This window comes from Malaclemys terrapin, chromosome 8 (genome assembly GCF_027887155.1).
Source record: "Malaclemys terrapin pileata isolate rMalTer1 chromosome 8, rMalTer1.hap1, whole genome shotgun sequence".
Lineage (NCBI taxonomy): Eukaryota > Metazoa > Chordata > Testudines > Emydidae > Malaclemys > Malaclemys terrapin.
Genome location: NC_071512.1, coordinates 97,057,038 through 97,075,161, shown reverse-complemented (window position 1 = coordinate 97,075,161; position 18,124 = coordinate 97,057,038). Strand labels below are relative to the sequence as shown.

Sequence of the window (18,124 nt, the reverse complement as noted above, 5' to 3'; positions counted from 1 at the left end):
ATGGCTGAGGAAAAAAAAAATTGAGAGGGATGGGTGTGAGGGGGAAGGCCGTTCTAAGTAAACAACACACAAAAAAAAAGCCTGTTTGACTAAAAGAGCAATAAAATTAAAATACCCACTTCACCTGCCTTGGGGGTAGCAAAATGAGACACTGAGTAAGAGTTAGATGTCAGAGGAAATACACAGATTTTAGTATACAAGAAGTTTGAGGCTGTAATATTATTATAGGATAAAGTGCTCCGAGACAGAGCAATCTGACCCCAAAATATGCCCCCTTCATGAAGGAAAATGAGGACCTGATCTAAACCCCAGACTTTCTGTTGACTTCAGTGGGATTTGGATCAGTCCCTGACTGCCTAGAAAAGATTAAAAGCTCAGTTTTTTAGGAATATGTGAGTCTGCTTTGTCTTGCTGGCTATTATCTTATCAAAATATGGTTTCTACATCTGTAGTAGGTAGGTATGTATCCGAATCTGTAAATACTGAATTGCTTCCATATGCTAGATATTTCATTTGAAAGAGTGCCTCTACTTGGGAATGCCATTACTGTCCAACATAATCTTCTGTGAGTCATAATGTAAACTCAAATCTTATTCAATTTATTAGCAATCACGATGCGCCAAGAAAATAGAATCCAGGATTTAAGACAGAGCAACTACAATTCTAAAATGAGCATGGTTGTACCCCTATCTGAGTCTCAGAATCAAAAGAACCATTTCCTTTTGTGCCCACATAATATGGTGCATTATGTTGGACTAACAGAGTCATGGTGTGTGAGGTAGTATCTTTCACTGGACCAACTTATGACAGCAGAGATGTTAACAGGTCACTCTACCTTGAATGGTCCCTTAGAACATGAGCTAACTACTTATGCAAAACAATCTGTTCCACCTTGCATTTAGCTGTGCTGCCCAGAGTACCTTTCCCAGATCTGAAGAAGAGCTTTGTATGGCTCAAAAGCTTGTCAAGATACTACATCTTGCATCTGAAGAAGTGAGGTTCTTACCCACGAAAGCTTATGCTCCCAATACTTCTGTTAGTCTTAAAGGTGCCACAGGACCCTCTGTTGCTTTTGTCAAGATACTACGTCACCCACCTTGTCTCTCTAATATCCTGGCACCAACACTACAACTACACTGCAAACAATACCAGAGTCAAAGTTGTTTTCCTTTTGCGTGCAAAGGCTGAATTTTAGTTAATACGTGGAAGGGAATCAATTTTCTTGTTTGTTATTTGAAGTGGATCCCTAATGTAAATATAAGTGATCGATGAGCCTCAAAAAAAGCATATGCCAAACCCTGATCCCACTGAGATCAATGGATTACATCACAGTTGCTAAAGCGAGGCACACAGGAGATCTAATATGCTCAAGCACCTAGAATCTGCATTACTTTTGCAGAACCTTCTGCAGACCAGACAGTGTATTAGCATCTCTTGGAGAACAGACAAGCTGCTTGTTGAGATAACGTACTACCACAGTGGTCAAACAGAGTCAGGGAGAGATGTGTACAGGAACATGTAGTGAGAAGAATGAAAAGCAAGTCATGAAGCAAGTATTAAAATGTGTCATTTCTTGCTAGAATATTTAATCTTAAAGGTAATGCTAGCTCTTGCACTCTACTCATTTCAATTTGGATTTGGAGTAATGAGAAATGGCACATTGTATTGGTAACACTTTGAATCTTTTAATCCCAGTGGTTTTGTTGGTCAGAATTTCCTCTAGCTAGATGCTGATGCATTATACATGAGTCTGTTCACAGAATAATCACTTGTATGCTCCACACCTGTTGATACGCCATGCTGGACACAGTGATATTTGATATAAAATTTCAGACACAGGCCCACTAACTAGGATAAAGGATGTGGGTCACCTTCTTGGACAGAGTGTTGAGGAATTCAGCTTCAAGTAGATAAGCCATTGGGTACCAATACTCCTTCTGCATTCAGTAAAGACATCATAAGGATTATTTCTTTGGAACTGACAACAGTGGTCAGGGCTATTACCAACGTGTGAACATGTTGTTGAGTTTCTCACCAGGCTCCAATATTAATGTATTAAGTACCAGTCCCAATTAGTAATGGGAGAACCTCAGAAGGTTCAGAGCTTGGGTACCAGCACAAAGGAAGACAGTCTGAAGGTAGCCTTATTTCTGACAATAGCTGGTTCTGACGCACTTGATGTGTTTGAAAGTCTTCAGTTAGAACTCAGATGCTGAATGAAGCAGACCTCTGTCAGACTCACTGGCTTGGAGTGATCACTGAACACCATAGTTAGAAGAAGTTTCTCTGAACCATCCAGGTGTCTAATCTCAGGATGGCAGCAGGGGTGCTGGAACAATTTTTATAGTGGGGGTGCTGAGAGCCATTAAACCAAACTGTAAACCCTGTATATGATGGAAACCACTTCAAGCTAGGGGGTGCTGCAGCACTCCCCCCCCACACACACACACCTCGTTCCAGCACCTATGGATGGCAGTATTAGCATAAACTGAGAAGTAAAGATGAGTGTACAGGGCATTGGGGAGACAGAGAATGCTAGAATGTGTGATGTGGCTGGTTATTTTTCTGTGGTGTCATAAATAGTCTGAAAAACAGAGGGTGGGGGGGATGGTAACTGAAAACATTTTACTAAACTAGTTACCATAATAACCCTGGCTGCTGACCATAGGAACAGCTTGTTAACTTGATTTTCTTCATTGCATATTTGGTTTCTGTATAACAAAGAAGGGAGAAAATTCACGCTTGCCAAGTCGACTGCATGGTGTAGGGGGCTGTATCCACGACCAAGTAGTATTGATCTTTAATTAGTTCCAGACCTGAGTGTCTGTATGGGGGTATCTGTGTTTTCTACCCATAAAACTTGCGCCCTCTAAGACTAAAGTAACAAATGGAAAGTGACCTCCAAAGACTTTCCTGCTGAATGGGCCCATTGTTTGTAAGATAACTTGAAGTAATGTCACCCAAGAAGTGGTGCCCTGCAGGGAGATTGATAGCGGGATTTCAATTTGCTAATAACAAAAGGCTTCCTTGATTAATCTGGTGGGAAAGCACCTCAACCAAACACTCAGAATCCAAAGAGAGAGTGGGCTAAGTTCCATTGTCAGTTACATGCATAGAACCCCATGGTTTTGTGTGTGTGACCCAGAACTTGGTCCCATATCTCCTTCATAAGCATGTGGGAAAACATTAGGCTAAATCTTCAGTGGTACTGGAGCAGAGCGCAGTGCAGGTGAGATGAGGAGGGAAAGGCACCTTTCCAACCCACTGCCCAATCCTGGGGCTGGCCTGATGCCAAACTAACTCCTAGTGTATGTTACACTTCGGCTGCTCTAATTCGTCTCAGCTTGTAGTGATCTCCATGGGGCCCTTTTGTCAGTGAGGATTGGTGGAATACAGAACATTCTAGACTGCCCCCTTTCATTCCTAGGCCACAGCTCTAATTTATGGGGCTTCTTACCTCCCAAGCCAAGATCTATGCATTTTTCATATCCAATGTTCTCCGGCTCCAAGATGTGATACCCCATGGAAATAAAACATATTTGCCCACACCACAGTAGCATCTATGTGATGGGCCACTTCTAACAGGCAAAACATTGGCTTGCGAAACCACCTTAAGGAATCCCCAAACACAAAATGGAAACTTTGACATTTAGTTCAGACCCACTCCAAGTCGGCAGCACATTTTTGCTGATTGCTTAGACAGGAACCACTGCTTAGCAGAGCTGATTAAATTATTCCTTGCAAATAATATTTGCTGTGACTTTAGCCCTTTTTTTCTGTCCCTCATGCCCCATAGAGCTAAGAGAATAAACAAGAGAGAAAAAGGAATGACGATTGTCTCCATTTCACGGATAGGGAGTCAAGGCAAAGAGATTAATGGCTAGTTTCTCAATGGGAGCAAAGTTCTGACTCAAGTGGCTTGCCCCAGGTCATACAGGATGTCTCTGATAGAACAGAAATTCAACCCACATCCTCCTCACGTTCCAGTCCACACAAGGCCATCCTTCCTCTAAGGAAGAGTCCCCCCAACTTTCATTGATACAACATCAACCCAAGCAATCAAACCTATGGTTTGCACACATTCTATAGTGCTCAAAGTGTTAGTGCATCTGAGTGGTTAATCAACATATCGTAGATAGAGTGCGAGTTCTCCCCCCTGAAAGAAATATCAAGTCATGCAATTTATGCTTACCCTTTGCAGAATGTTTTCTAATCCATCAATCTAAACATCAAGTTGTATTTTAAACAGATGTAGGCCATCAGTTTTTATAAACATTGTAATTGTTTGGCACCGGCATTGTTTACATTTAAAGATGTAATTTGCAAGCATACACACAGACACCAGGCACACACATTCTGCTATACACAGAAACACAGTTTATGTTCCTAACTTTCCTTCTATAAAACTCTTTTACTGCAGGCCGAGCACAAATGACAATTATTATCCTTAAAGCTTTGTATAGCTTCATGCTGCACGCTTGGCCATTTTAGAATAGTTGGTCTGCCAGGTGTGATAGGAGGGTGTGGCCTGGATTCTAACACAATAGCGTCTTCTCTCTCATTAGCCAGCTTCAAAATAGCTTTGCCAAAATCCCAAATTGTTCAGGCCGTGTCAAATGAAAATATTGCACTTATAATTAGCCTCAAAAGGTCTGGCTGAGTATCCAAGATTTCAGCTGCTTATCGAAAACTTTGCTTGAGCCTAGCCAATCCTCTTTCGGCAACAAATGATCCTGAAAACGAAATTTTAATGTTCAGCACCTACAACGTGTTTGAGGTTTGCTCTTCACTAGTATCAGTCTCGGTCTCAAAAGAAGAAGAGACATTCATAAAAATGATTGATTGACGTATAAATCTACCATGCTGATTAACATAGTCTTTAAAAATATGTGTGGTATCAACACAAATTAAAATCCATCAGTCCAGCAATGAGGCACTGGTCTATGTTAATAATAAAACAGACTGGAAGCAGCTAGGGGCACAGACAGGCCAAGGATTTAATTTATTTATTATGATTAATTATTATTATTTTATTAATTATAGCAGTGAAACGCCCAAACAAAATTGAACCCTAGTTTGTTGGCATTGTACAAATACATAGTAAGAGACACTCCCTGCCCGAAAGATCTAAATACACATGATTGCTATGGTATCTCATGGGAATTGTTGTTTGGGTGCTTTATTCTCCCATTCTCTTCTACAGGCTAGAGTCTTTGACTGGACTACATCTTCCATGATGCACCATGATCTCCGTTCTTGGCAAGTCACATGGCGCATGGTGGGAGATGACATTCAGCTGTGGAAGCCAGCCCTAAAAGAAGAATGGGAATATAAGGCACTGGAACCATAATGCCCATAAGGCACCATGCCGGCATTTCCAAATAGAAATATTTTGTTTTTTAATGAAAACTGAAAACTTAAAAAAAAAAAAAATGAAGAAGCATTAGGAAGAAAGCAATATTATCCCCATTTTGCAGATGGGGAACTGAGGCACAGTAAGACTAGGTGACTTGCCACAGAAGAGGACTGTGGCAGGGGCAGCAGCTGACGCCCTCTCTCCCTGAACCCCAGTCCCAGGCCTTAACCAGAAGAGTACCTTCACCTCTAGATTACACCTGTGTAAATTCAGACTAACGTTGTTGATTTCAGTGGAATTGCACAAGATGTAAATTAGCACTAGATTTGGCCCTTCACCTGCATTTCATCAATAAAGCATTGTGCAGAACTGTGGTGCTGTATTAAATAATAACAGCAACAATAAACGGAACCATTTGTCAGAGTGTATATTAAGTTTGCAATGTGCCTTTTTTTCAGTCACTTCATCTGCATACTGCATTTTCTTGTGGTGAAAATGGATCATTAAAACGTCACAATAATGGATCAGAATAGCCGCAGGGCATTGCATCACTTTTGCCTCAGTGCAACCAACAGGGAAAGCTGCTCAGAGACTATTATAAAAGTAATCAGGAAGCAATTGGCTCTTCCTTTCCCCCCCCCCCCCCCAAAAAAAAAAACAAAAGATACCATGCTCCACAGGCCTTGGTCAGGTTAGTATCAAATATTCATTATTGGTCAGTTTGCCATTGAAGAGAAAAAGTTTTGTCCAGGTATCAAAGCAAAGGCGATGTGCTTCCCATGACAATGAAAAATGAATGGCTCAGAACCTGAGTCCACTGAAGTCAGTGACTTCACCCTAAATACTTTAAATCAGGGTTCCCTGCAAAACAGGGTAGCCCCTCAGAGAACACAAAGGGGCTCAAAGGCCTCTCATGAAGTTTAACAGGAAGAGCTCGCTGGGATCCAATAAGAGTTTGAAGGCCCTGTGCCACAAGAGACTAGGGTTAACTGCAGTGCTTAGTGGTTGTGGTTGTGGCCTGAGCAGTCTGTTCTCCCGTCTGCACACAGGGGCCTTAGTCTAGGAATTCCTATACACACCAGTGGGAATCAGACCCATAACACCATACCCCACCCCCAATGTGGAAAATGCAGATGGCCCAGGATGGGTCAAAAGATCACAGAACTTGGACTCAGAAAGTCCCTTTTATTCTTCTGACAAGAGCTGAGTTTGATGTCAGGCTTTCCCCAAGAGCCATGCCCTTGGATGGAAAGGAGCCTGAAACAATCATCACCTTTATACTGATTGGACTGTCTTTCCAAAGAGAATGCTGCTGATGACTGGCTCTCCTTGGCAAACTAGCTGACAGGGGAGGTCGGTCCTTGGAAAACACACACCACCTCCCACAAATTATTATTCTCCAGGGAAAACACGTGTTTCTTACGCAGGTCTGTGCCAACAGCTGTTTCCAAGATTTTGCTACTCAGGGTTAAAGGTGGTGTCTAGTCTGTCCTCTTCTCTGCATCTGTATGGAGGCCAGAAGATCTACATTTAATGCTCTTATCTTTGTCAATCCCTGTGCACATAAGCAAAGGTGTTTCTAATAGGCTGATGAGCATCTCATACCCTGCTATCAATGTCCCGTTACATGACTGGTTTTGATGCCTTTATGGGGTGGGTCAGTGCAGAATGTCCATCTTGAATTCATACACTTTTACTCTGACCTAAATGAATTTCTGTTATTTGCTTAACTTTTGCTTTTGGGTAAAAATATTTGAAACTCAAATGGCAAGAAGAAAGCATTTTTCTTCCCACAGCTTTTTACAACACTGATTAAATCCAAACTGTGTCTGATCTCCTCTTTATGTGTAAAGCATTCCTATCACTTCTGTTCATCACCCTTGGGGCTGCTAGCTGCTTTGTGAACAAGACCTCACCAGGTCATGGCACCACGGTCTAAGCCTTTACCCACCTATACGTTGGCTTGCATAATTCTAAGTCCTGATCCTGCAACCCTGTAATTACTGGAATAGTTATTAGTCGTGCAAGTGTTCCATCTAGGTCAATGAGGCTTTTTCAAATGACTAGTCACATGAGTAAGGCTGATGCAGGATTGGGTTTTTAAATGGTAGTGATGGGTAAATCCCAGAAGCCTTAAGGTTCAATTCAGACCATCACCCCAGTGAGCAGATGCTTTCCTGGAGCTGATCCAAACTTTATGGGTTAGCTAAACTGGGCTAGAAATCTCATTGGGACAGGCTTCTAGTGGGCCAGTGAATTTGTAAGAGTCAGGATTTCTCCTGGCATTTCAGAACCACCACTTCTTACCCTGTCCAAAACCCAAAAGTGGAAAAAAAAAATCACATAAACATTTCAAAAGAAAGAAAAAACTAGTAAATTAATTCAACTCCTTTGATCCCTACAAAAGGTTTTGAAGAACATTGGGGTTGGTTCTTTTATCTGAACGGATTCACCCAATCTTCCTACTAATGACCGCCCATCAGAAATAGCAACAGTTGAGCCCAGATCCCCACATCCTCAAACTCTGAGGAGGTTCAGCACTAGATCTGAACCTCGTGACTGGCCCAGCCATGTAGGGAGCCAAACAACGAACCAGGATCCTGACACCAACAGTGAATTTTAACAAAGGCCTACTCTTAGCTATAGTCTGGCAACGTCTCCAGCATGCCTTCCATAGATACAATGCAAGGTTGCTTTAGAAAATACATTGTGGTAGGGAAGGACCAAAGGTTTCATGCAGCATTCAATCCCAAATACCACCCCTGCTCCTCCCTTGGCCAGCTCCTGACCAATTCCCAAATACTCCCAGTGCAGCTGCATACAGGGAACCCTGCAGAGGTGGTCTCCAAGCCTTGCAGGGGCTGGTTACAAATCCTGCCTCCGCCACTGCACAACGAAACAGCACCAATTCCACACTGCAAGAGACTCCTCCATCCATGGGGGTAAGGGGAGAGGGCAGGACTTACCCCTGGAGACAGGCCCCACTCTGAGTTGTTTGATCTTCTCAACTAGCATTTGTGCTAAGCAATAATCATAACTAGAAGTAGCTATTTGGGGATTGCAAAGGCGCTCATGTGACGGCAGCTGGAGCCGTGCCCTTACGGAAGAACTGCTTCTTTGCAGCCGCTGGAGTTTCATTGTGAGTGTTCGGTGAAGCGGCAAACACCTCACAATTTAGTACTGACGCTGGGTACATTCTATTGTTGCCGTTCTCAGTAACCTGAGCCCTGACTCACGGTTCTTTTACATCATTTGGGAATGAGTAGGGGCAAGGCGGTGTGACAATCTCACCCTTCTCATGCAGGGAGCGGGGTGGTTTTTTAGAAGCCTGGGCACCACTGGGCATCTTGAAGCTGTGGGAAAGTCACTGAACAGTGAAGTTAATTATTTTTAATGAACTGGGCCAAAGCCGATTATGTTTTTTGCAGCATATTAGTTTGGAAAGCAGTGAAAATATTTGGCATCCCTCCCCAGCCTTCACAGGGACCCCTTTGTCCTTTCTTCCCCACCCCACCCCCCACTTTTCCCTCGTGTGTATAGTCGTCTCCCACGTCTCCGCTCACTGACGCTGATTGATTGCATTAATATGACTGTACATATTACATAATCTCAGCTTACAATGCTCATACAGGGAACCGATGAGATTTATTTTGCCAAAATGCTATGGCTAGGAAATAATACAAAAAATCCCTGCTTTCTTCCCCATCATTCTTCTTGCTGCATATAATTATCGACGGCTCCCTTTGTCTGTTTCCATTTTCCCTGGGTGTCACCTGTAACAGGCTGGTTTAACCCACAGGCTGGAGTAAGTGAATCCTGATTAAAGCATGAGACCCACCAGAGAGGAAGTCGTAGTGAAGGGGGGAAACTCAGGAAGGTGCTGTAAAGTCTGCAGAGACTAAGAAAAGCTCTCCAGATAGGGAGGCCTGGACAGACCCTGTCCAAGCAGGGGAGACACTGCAAAGCCCTCTGGGAGGACGAAGAGAAACCTTGAGTGGTATGGACTTATGAATGGACTTTGTTTTGGGGTTGTGAGTTCTATTTACCATTTATTTTATAATAAACACAGTCCCCAACTATGGGAATTTTTTGACCAAGAAAAAGCTTGAAGTGTAGTTTATTTGAACAGTCCAGGAGGGGAAACTGAGGCAGGATGCCTGTAATGTGACACTAGGCCTGGTTACATCGCCTGGGGATAATCATGGGGAGGTGGGAAGTGGAAGTCAGCAGTATGGGCACAATTGTGCTCAATCCCTGGATAGATGTGTAGTGGTGAGGGGAGGATGCAAAGAGCGCTTCCCCCCCTAAGGCCCCTCCTGCAAGAAACAGGCTCAGCTGCAAACTCCCTCCCAAGGGTGCAAACAACCCCAGAAAGGGTGTGAAGGTGCAGGGAAGAGGTGGGGCTAAGGCTCACCCTCACCCCAACTCTCTGCCGCAGCTGGAGTATGCGCTCAAGCATAACCCGAGCTGCTGCTTTGTCCCCCTCTAGTGGCTACACCACATAGGAAAGCTGATGCGACTCCTTCTGTCTTTGTTAGTGGACCTGGTTCTTCAACCCAAGCAGTGGTTGCTTTCATCCAGACGCCCTGGGTTCAGTCCCTGAAGATGAGCTGACTCTTCCAGGGTTTTACACAGGCATATTGTGAACAACCATGATGCAATGTGTGCACTCCCCCATGCACAACATTTCACCCGAGTCACAATCTAAATTGCAAGCTTCCATTTACAAGCTTCTGTTTCTTCTCTTTGTCACCCCGTTTGCAGCACCTGTGTATCAGGTTGTCGGTTTGAAGCAGTCGCATTGCTATAAGGCCCCATAGAAAATCCATTCATCATCTGAGCTTTATGTGAGCCAGATAAAATGATCTAGGAAAACTGAACGTAGATTCTAATCTAAGATATACAGGCATCTGTTTCCCGTTACAGTTTATTGCTTGCAACATTTGAATGGTATTTCGACTGTGGTAAGATATTTCCAAAAGCGGAGGCCTGTGCTTCCCAGAACTGCACATAACAATGCTGATTGTTGTTGGCCCTTTGGGGGTTATTTGCGAATCACTGATAGCATGCACGATTGGGGAAGTGCATGTTCTGTTGAACATTCCAGTAATGGAATACCTGAGGATGCTGCATTTCTAACTTCTTGTTAGCCAGTGCGGCGAGACAGAAGTTTACTTTTGTTGCTGGTTTGGTATATCTAATGGAAGAATAACCACCAGTTTTGGGGTGTGTCTGCCCTATTTCTCAGCAGTTTGTCCTGAATTTGGTATTCTCAATTGTGATCCACTGAGGACGGTCTCCAGTCAATGGGCTTGATTCAGATTTAAGTGAGACAGTCTCCCATTGGAATAGCCAAGCTTCTGGGGCCACTGGTAGAGGAATGTCTGCACAGCAGGTTTGTAGCGGTAGAAGATGCCCATAATTCTATTCACAGCCCCCAAACTGGGTATCACTGGCTGGAGAGAGGCAGCTATAGGTTGGCTTCACAAAAGTTTGGACACCACTTAAAGTTACCCTTCCCTAACTAGAGCATTCCCCAACATGGTGGCAGTCAACTCCAGCTGGGAATTTTTCATTGGAAAATGCTGATTCATCAAAACTGGACGTTTTCACAGGGAAGGGTCGGTTTCAATGAATTTTTCAACTTGAACAAATTTTGTCAATAATTTTAAAATGGTCAAAGCTTTACATTTTCTAAACAAAAAAAATCTGCATTTCCAGTTCAAAACAACTTTTTGTTTCACCATTAAGCTCATGAGAGCTTGCCGTTATTTTTCAAATGGTTGAAATCTAAATGAAATGTTTCAAAAGTCTGAAACGGAAATGTTTCGATTGACCCAGATATTTTTTCCAGACTTTTCATCCCATTTGGGGATGGAAAAATGTTTCGATGGCTTGACAATTTTTGTGGGATGGGAAAACCATTTCCCACTCGACTCCAGTGGCAGCACAAACACTGCTTGGCCTTTTCTGGGCATGAGTTCCTCCCAGGGTGCAAGACGCCCCCACTTAGTGCAGAGGGGTACCTGTGGCAACCCCATGCCAGCATGACTGATTCAAGCCCAATATCTCTTTTCCCATCTTCCAGCCAAATCTTCCAGCTCTGTGCAAAGGCCAAATACATGGGCATGGTGTATGGAGCCTTTAGATGAGGCCACAAATAGAGAAATGTACTGTCACCATCCTCAGTGGATCACAACTGAGAATACCAAATTCAGGACAAACTGCTGAGAAATAGGGCAGACACACCCCAAAACTGGTGGTTATTCTTCCATGAGATATACCAAACCAGCAACAAACGTAAACTTCTGTCTCGCCGCACTGGCTAACAAGAAGTTAGAAATGCAGCCTCCTCAGGTATTCCATTACTGGATTCAACACCCAAACTCTAGACTTAATGATGAGTGGTCATTTAAAACCAATTTCATCAGACAAAAGGGTTCTTCTGATCCCAAAGGACCAGTCACACACCCAGGTCAATATATAACTCAGATCTTACCCAATAATCATGCTGTTGCTAATACTTCAGTATATAATAGCTAAAGGATTATAAAAAAGAAAGAAAGAAATGTGAGAGTTAAAAGTGGTTAAAGGAATCAAATACATACAATAATTACAAAGTTCTTGAATTGGGCTTGTAGCAGTTATGGAATAAACTGCCAGCTTGTTAAGTCTCTGGTTACTTCCAAATCATTGGCAGGTCCTCAGTCCCTTGGTTAGAATGCTCCCATTAGTATAAGTTCATAGTCCAGAGATTTGAGTAGGAAAGAGACAAAATTGAGATGTTTCCAGGGCCTTTTATAATTTGTGCCAAGTGAAAGGAAACCCATTGTTCTCACTGTGGAAAATTACAGGGAACAAGATGGTGTTTGGAGTCACATGGACAAGTCACATGTCCATACATGATTCGCTTAGTCATAGTAGAGGCCATCCCTCATATTCCAGTTAGAACATTCACAGGAAAATCCATTAAGTGTCAAGTGTTCTTTGATGGGCCATTTAACTTGAATAGTTCCTTCACAATGTGCTGGCTAAACACCTTGTTGGTGTTTCTACCTGAGCAAACATTTGAAATGCAGGTATAGAGCCAATACAGTAACTCCTCACTTAATGTCCTCCCACTTAACATTGTTTCAAAGTTATGTCACTGTACAGTTAGGGAATATGCTCGTTTAAAGTTGTGCAATGCTCCCTTATAACGTCGTTCGGCTGCCTGCTCTGTCCACTGCTTGTAAGATTCTGTGGAAGAGCAGCGACTTTACAAGGGAACATTGGACAAGTTCCTCATCTCTGCCTCTCCCCTTCCCTCCCAGCGCTTTCCCCACTGCCAAACAGCTGTTTGGCGGTGCTTAGGACTTTCTGGGAGGGAGGGGGAGGAGAGGGGAAGTGCTGCATCTGCGCTCCTCCCCCTCCCTCCCAGAAAGTCCTAAGCGTGAAGCGCTGGGATGGAGGGGAGGAGCAGGGAAGCTCCATGTCTCCACTCCTCCCCCTCCCTCCCACAAAGTCCTAAGCGCTGCCAAACAGCTGTTTGACGGCACTTAGGACTTTCAGGATGAGGGGAGGAAGGAGCGGGGATGCGTCATGCTCTGGAGAGGAGGTGGAGTGGGGGTGTGAAGAGGTGGGGCTGGAGTGGAGTGGAGTGGGGATGGGAAGAGGCAGGCCTGGAGCATCCCCCGGCAAAGTCACTGCCTGTTCTTCTCCGGGGAAGCTGCCACTGCTGCTGCGAAGGTGCTTCCTAGCGTCCTTGCCTGCAGCGGGCTGTGCCTGTGTGGGGTAAGCCAGGGGCACTTCCCAACCACAGTACAGTACAGTACTGTACAGTGTATAATGCCTTTTGTCTGCCCCCAAAAAATTTCCTTGGAACCTAACTCCCCGCATTTACATTAAATCTTATGAGAAAATTGGATTCGTTTAACATCGTTTCACTTAAAGTTGCATTTTTCAGGAACATTACTACTACTTTAAGTGAGGAGTTACTGCACTTATAACTTTAAATACAAAAATGATACATGCATACAAATAGCATAAACATATTCAGCAAATCATAACCTTTCTATAGACACCTTATACTTTGTACAAGATTTGTTGCAATTATATAACAGTGGTAGCAACAATGATCTACATGACCGGATTTAGTTGGGGATTGGTCCTGCTTTGAGCAGGGGATTGGACTAGATACCTCCTGAGGTGCCTTTCAACCCTGATATTCTATGATATTTTAATCAAGTAATATCTCATGTACATACGTGCACACCCTAGACTTGCTCAGTGCAGTTTGGAGACTGAAGATGTTAACTGTGAAGCTAAATTGAAGTAGCCTTTCTGTGCAGCTCTAACTGTCAGTCTGCAGGACCTGGATAGATCAGAAAGGAGTTGGCTAAAATATCATTACCAGTTTTAATCTTGGGCTCCAACAATTATAGAATGAAATACAGTAGGACTTGTTCCAATCCAGTGCTCATGATCATTTGAACTGTATGCAAATGGTAAAGTTGATCCATAAGTGTCAATCAATTATTTTGCACACTGAACAGAAATAGTTATTCCTCTGGTTTTTACAGATAGGGATTTAGGAAAGTAATCTCAGTGGGCATTATGTTGTGAAAAGTGATTTCAGGGTGAAATCTTCACCAGCAGCTGAACCTTACAGGTTTGTATCATAATATTGCACTGGTATATAATTTAACTGGGTGTCCATGTGAAAACATAAAATAAGAAAACATTTTGAGGGTAACTTGAGTGTTAATGATAATTTTCTAGCTTTTGTCGTCTGTGTGCAAAAATATTTTAATTGTATTGTATAAATATACACTAGGCTTAAATATGCAACAGGCTGTTCAATGCATCAGAACTTGTCCAACCCAGTATTGTCTCCAGCTACAGTGCTGCCTGCCCTTCCTCAGGGTGAATGCCTAAAGCATGAGGACCAGGTTAAGATGTGACTTGATCACAGACGACAAGTCCTTACATGAAGAAGAGATTTCTGATAGTAAATGGTTCTTTAATCTAGCCGAAAAATGTGAAATGAAACCCAGCGGTTGGAAGCTGGATTTCAGTGTAGCCATAGGGTAAAAATGTTTAACAGTGAAGTTAACCATTGGAACTTACCTAGGCACCTAGTGGTGGTTACTCCATCCCCTGCAGCCTTTAAATCAAAATTGGATGTCTTTCTCAAAGATATGCTATAGCGTAAACAGAATTTATGGGTTTAATGCAAAAGTTATAGCTCTTTGGCCTCTGCTAAGTAGGAGGTCAGACTAGATGACGATAATGATCCTTGTTAGCCTTAAAATCTGTGAATCTATGACTCAGGGAAGTGTGATTCATTACACATCTCTGCACCCAGATGTGCCAAGAGAAGTGAGAACTGCCCCAATTCAACTCAACGGAGTGTTAACTCTAAAGCGTAATGATGCCAATTTACATTTCAAAATGATAGCTACTTCAATCCAATCATTTTAGCAGAAACATCCAGCTCTTCTGGGATTGGGGGAGCAGTTTGAATAGAGCACCACCGCTTCCACCTCTCCTTCCTCACAACTTACCTCTTGCCTCGAGGCAAGTGTGTATACATGTCCTACATAAACAGGCCCATTTTCTGTACATAAAACAGCTTCTATATAACAATTTAAATAACTCAACAGATTCAGAGAAAATGAGGTTTCCAGTGTTTACACAGATCAGATTTTGATGGATATGATCCCGGAAAAAAAGCAATGCTTAATTCCAAAGAACGGAGTAGCATTTGTTTTCCCAAGGTGCATGCATACCAGTTTGCATTTTTGCTTTGCCATTACTGATGATAGCAAACTATTTGTGCCAGTTCTTTTAATTTTATAAACATCATGCTTGACTTTCTGAACTGGCTGCTCTCAGCAGATATTGGCCACAGTGGAGACTATCATATGGCTCAAAAGCTTAACAACCGTACACATGTTCATAGATTGCAACAGGGATCATCTGTTTGTTATGGTTGTATAGTGTCTACCACACTGGGACCCGGATCTGTAGTCATTACTGCAATATAAATAATAATATGCTCACAGGGTCAATTCCTGCCCTGCTTATACAAAGGTTAATACAGGGTAGCTCCATTGAAGTCAATGGTGTCTCTACCCCAACATAAGCATGGGCTAGCTTTGGTCCATAATACTCAGAACTCTACTGCCGTGGATCTATCCTTGTTAACCAGTTAGAGTCTTTTAAGGGTGACCTACATTGACATACGTGAGAATCAGCTTGGTCCTTTTGACAAGTGCTTTAGCAGCTGGTGGCCTAAGAGCTGCTTTGATTAAAGAAATCACCTCACTGGAAAAGTCTGAAAAGCTCCAGCCTGTGGAAACTTGACTAAGCCTTTTTTTGGTGATTTTTAGGGATGGTCTGAAGAATGAGACAATTGTTTTCCTATTATAGTCGACATTTTGCCTATAAAAACAGGATATCCCTGAAGTTACCCTGCCTTGAAAGGTTTGTGGCAGAGGAGACTACAAAACCCTCATGTGTGTTTGTCACTTTGGATCACATAAGGAAGCTGTTGCTCTCATAAAAGATTTTAGTATGTGCAATTTTTGGATTGACTGCCGCAAAAGCTACTTGATCTGACAGGGGGTCTCAGTCAAGGTACAGGCTTAAATTCTCAAGAGCCCAGCCTTCTGCTGGTGCAACGGCACCCACCCTTTTTGCACTGGTTGTGAATTACAGGTGCAAGAATTAGCACTTACCCTTCATGGCAGGTGGAAAAAATAAAATAAAAGTCAGCATCTGACTCACCCAAAAAGGAGAAGGCTGGGCTGGGCTTTATATGAAAATGTAGCTGTAAGGTATTGGCTCACATTGTATATGCAGTATTGGCTTAAATTCCTCCAACATCTTGACCTATGTACAGTACCACAGAGACAAACCCAGCGACAGGATTTCAGTTCAGACCTCCTACGTGCTAGAAACAGCATCCCCTTCAAATATAACAACAGATGTGTGTGAGTGGGGGGGGGGGGGGGGGGCATTGAATTCTCTTAGTCTTGGAGTGGTTCAAGCTATGCCACTAAAGAGACACAGATGAGAGTTAAAAAAGGTTAATTTACCTGTTTCCCACTCCTTGCAATGCATTGTGAAATGTAGCCATAGAAAGGTGGATTTGGCATAGTTAGCTTGTCAGTGAAAACAACCCTCCTCTCCACTAGTTTCCCCCTGTAGTAAAATACAGGCCTTTTATTTCAAGGGGAGCCCTGGCAAAGCAGCCAGAGCCCTGCAGGCCCCAGGTGAAACTCGCTTCCCCATTAGAATTTCACTACAGGATGCCGCATACCTGAAGAGCCTGCTGCAGCCTGGGGAGAGAGGGAGGAAATTGCTGACTCAGGGGTGTGATGGCAGAGTCCCATTCCCCTGCACCCTTTCTTTCTTCTTACTTTCCCCTGTTATTGGGAGTGTGGAGAGAATGGTTCTATTGGAATATTGAAAAGGAACAGGCTTCTTTTTAAAGCAGAACTGGGGGAGGAGGTCCTTTATTGTTTGTGCTGCCTCTGCTGCAAAGCACTGTGGGAGTCTCAGAGGGTATAAAGCCCTGCTCTAAGTGCCAGCTGAGGTTATATCTTCGCTGGGGTGGGGTTGGCTGCTTGGTTGGTCTCTGTTCCAAACAAGAGCTGGTTGTTTATAGGGTTTTTCTTATACGTGTATACTTTAGGATCAAACCTCTTGTGCCCTGAGTTTGAGGGCAATTGTTTTTCTCTTCATTTGAAAACCTGTGTTTTAACATGCCCAGATTCCCTTTTTGCTGCCTTTGAATCTATATGAGTCACGTGAGAAAAATGAGCCAGGTTCCAGCAATCAGACTAAAGCATAGACAGCTCAGTAAAGACAGCAACAAAGCAGGTGAAAGGAATAGGAGATGAAACTCTGAATCTTTTCATTCCTGACTGAAACTGTTTCCCTACTGGATTGGAGTAAGATTAAATAAAAAGCATGAAGGAGAAATATTTTTTAAAAAATCTGAATTCAGTGGAGTAACTACAGTCAAGTTCACTTGCAGGGAAAGAGCAACGTTTTCTTTTTGTTCTTAGGAAGTTTTGAGGGCCTTCAAAGGACTGAACTGAGTAGAAGCAAAGATGGTAGTTTAAGCTCCCCAAGAAAATCTATTTACAGCTGGATATTGAGGTGTTATAAAATGAACTAAGAAAATATAAGACAGTAGATGATATTAACATAGTACATTCATTGCTTGATCAGTATACCTGGATGCATAACAATTTGTGAGCCAATTAACCCTTTCATGGGTGTCCTATATACCACAAACCAAAAAAGGGAAACATGGTAGTCTAAAAAGGGCTGGGAAAATTGAATGTGAGGGAGCTACCAGTTTCTGTGTAATAAACCCCACCTTCTTAAATTGCTGTAACCATGAGTAAGTGGTACTCTGCATAAACTACTCCCCTGCAAAGAGATAATAGGCAGTTCTTACTGTAGCACTTTTCATCAGTTGATCTCAAAGTGCTTTATAGAGAAGATGAATGTAATTTATCTCCATTTTACAGGTGGGGAAACTGAGGCACAGATACTTACCCAAGCAGGCCAGTGGTTGAGCTGGGAATAGATCCTAGATCTTCAGAGTCCTAAGTGAGCAGTCTATTCATAAAACCATGCTGAGATGGAAAAGGAGAGCCTTTAGTGGGGGTTTGGGTGCCTGACACAGTTCACCTCTTACCTATAGAAACCCAATAGGGTTTAGCTACTCTGTGTTTAAATATAAACTTTCTGGTGGCCTTCCCTGAAGAT

General features: G+C 42.9%; 2 long non-coding RNA genes across 2 annotated transcripts in view; one reads left to right on the top strand and one right to left on the bottom strand.

Annotated features, from left to right (window-relative positions):
• The window catches only part of LOC128841473 (uncharacterized), a 152,130-nt gene that overhangs the window by 36,814 nt on the left and 97,192 nt on the right, over nucleotides 1-18,124 (top strand). The gene's annotated exons all lie outside the window — the stretch shown is intronic.
• On the bottom strand, nucleotides 6,522-8,463 carry LOC128841471 (uncharacterized). The gene is made up of 2 exons (XR_008445846.1): nucleotides 8,323-8,463; nucleotides 6,522-6,860 (listed from the first exon to the last, which is right to left on the bottom strand). It is a non-coding gene; the product is annotated as an uncharacterized LOC128841471 (long non-coding RNA).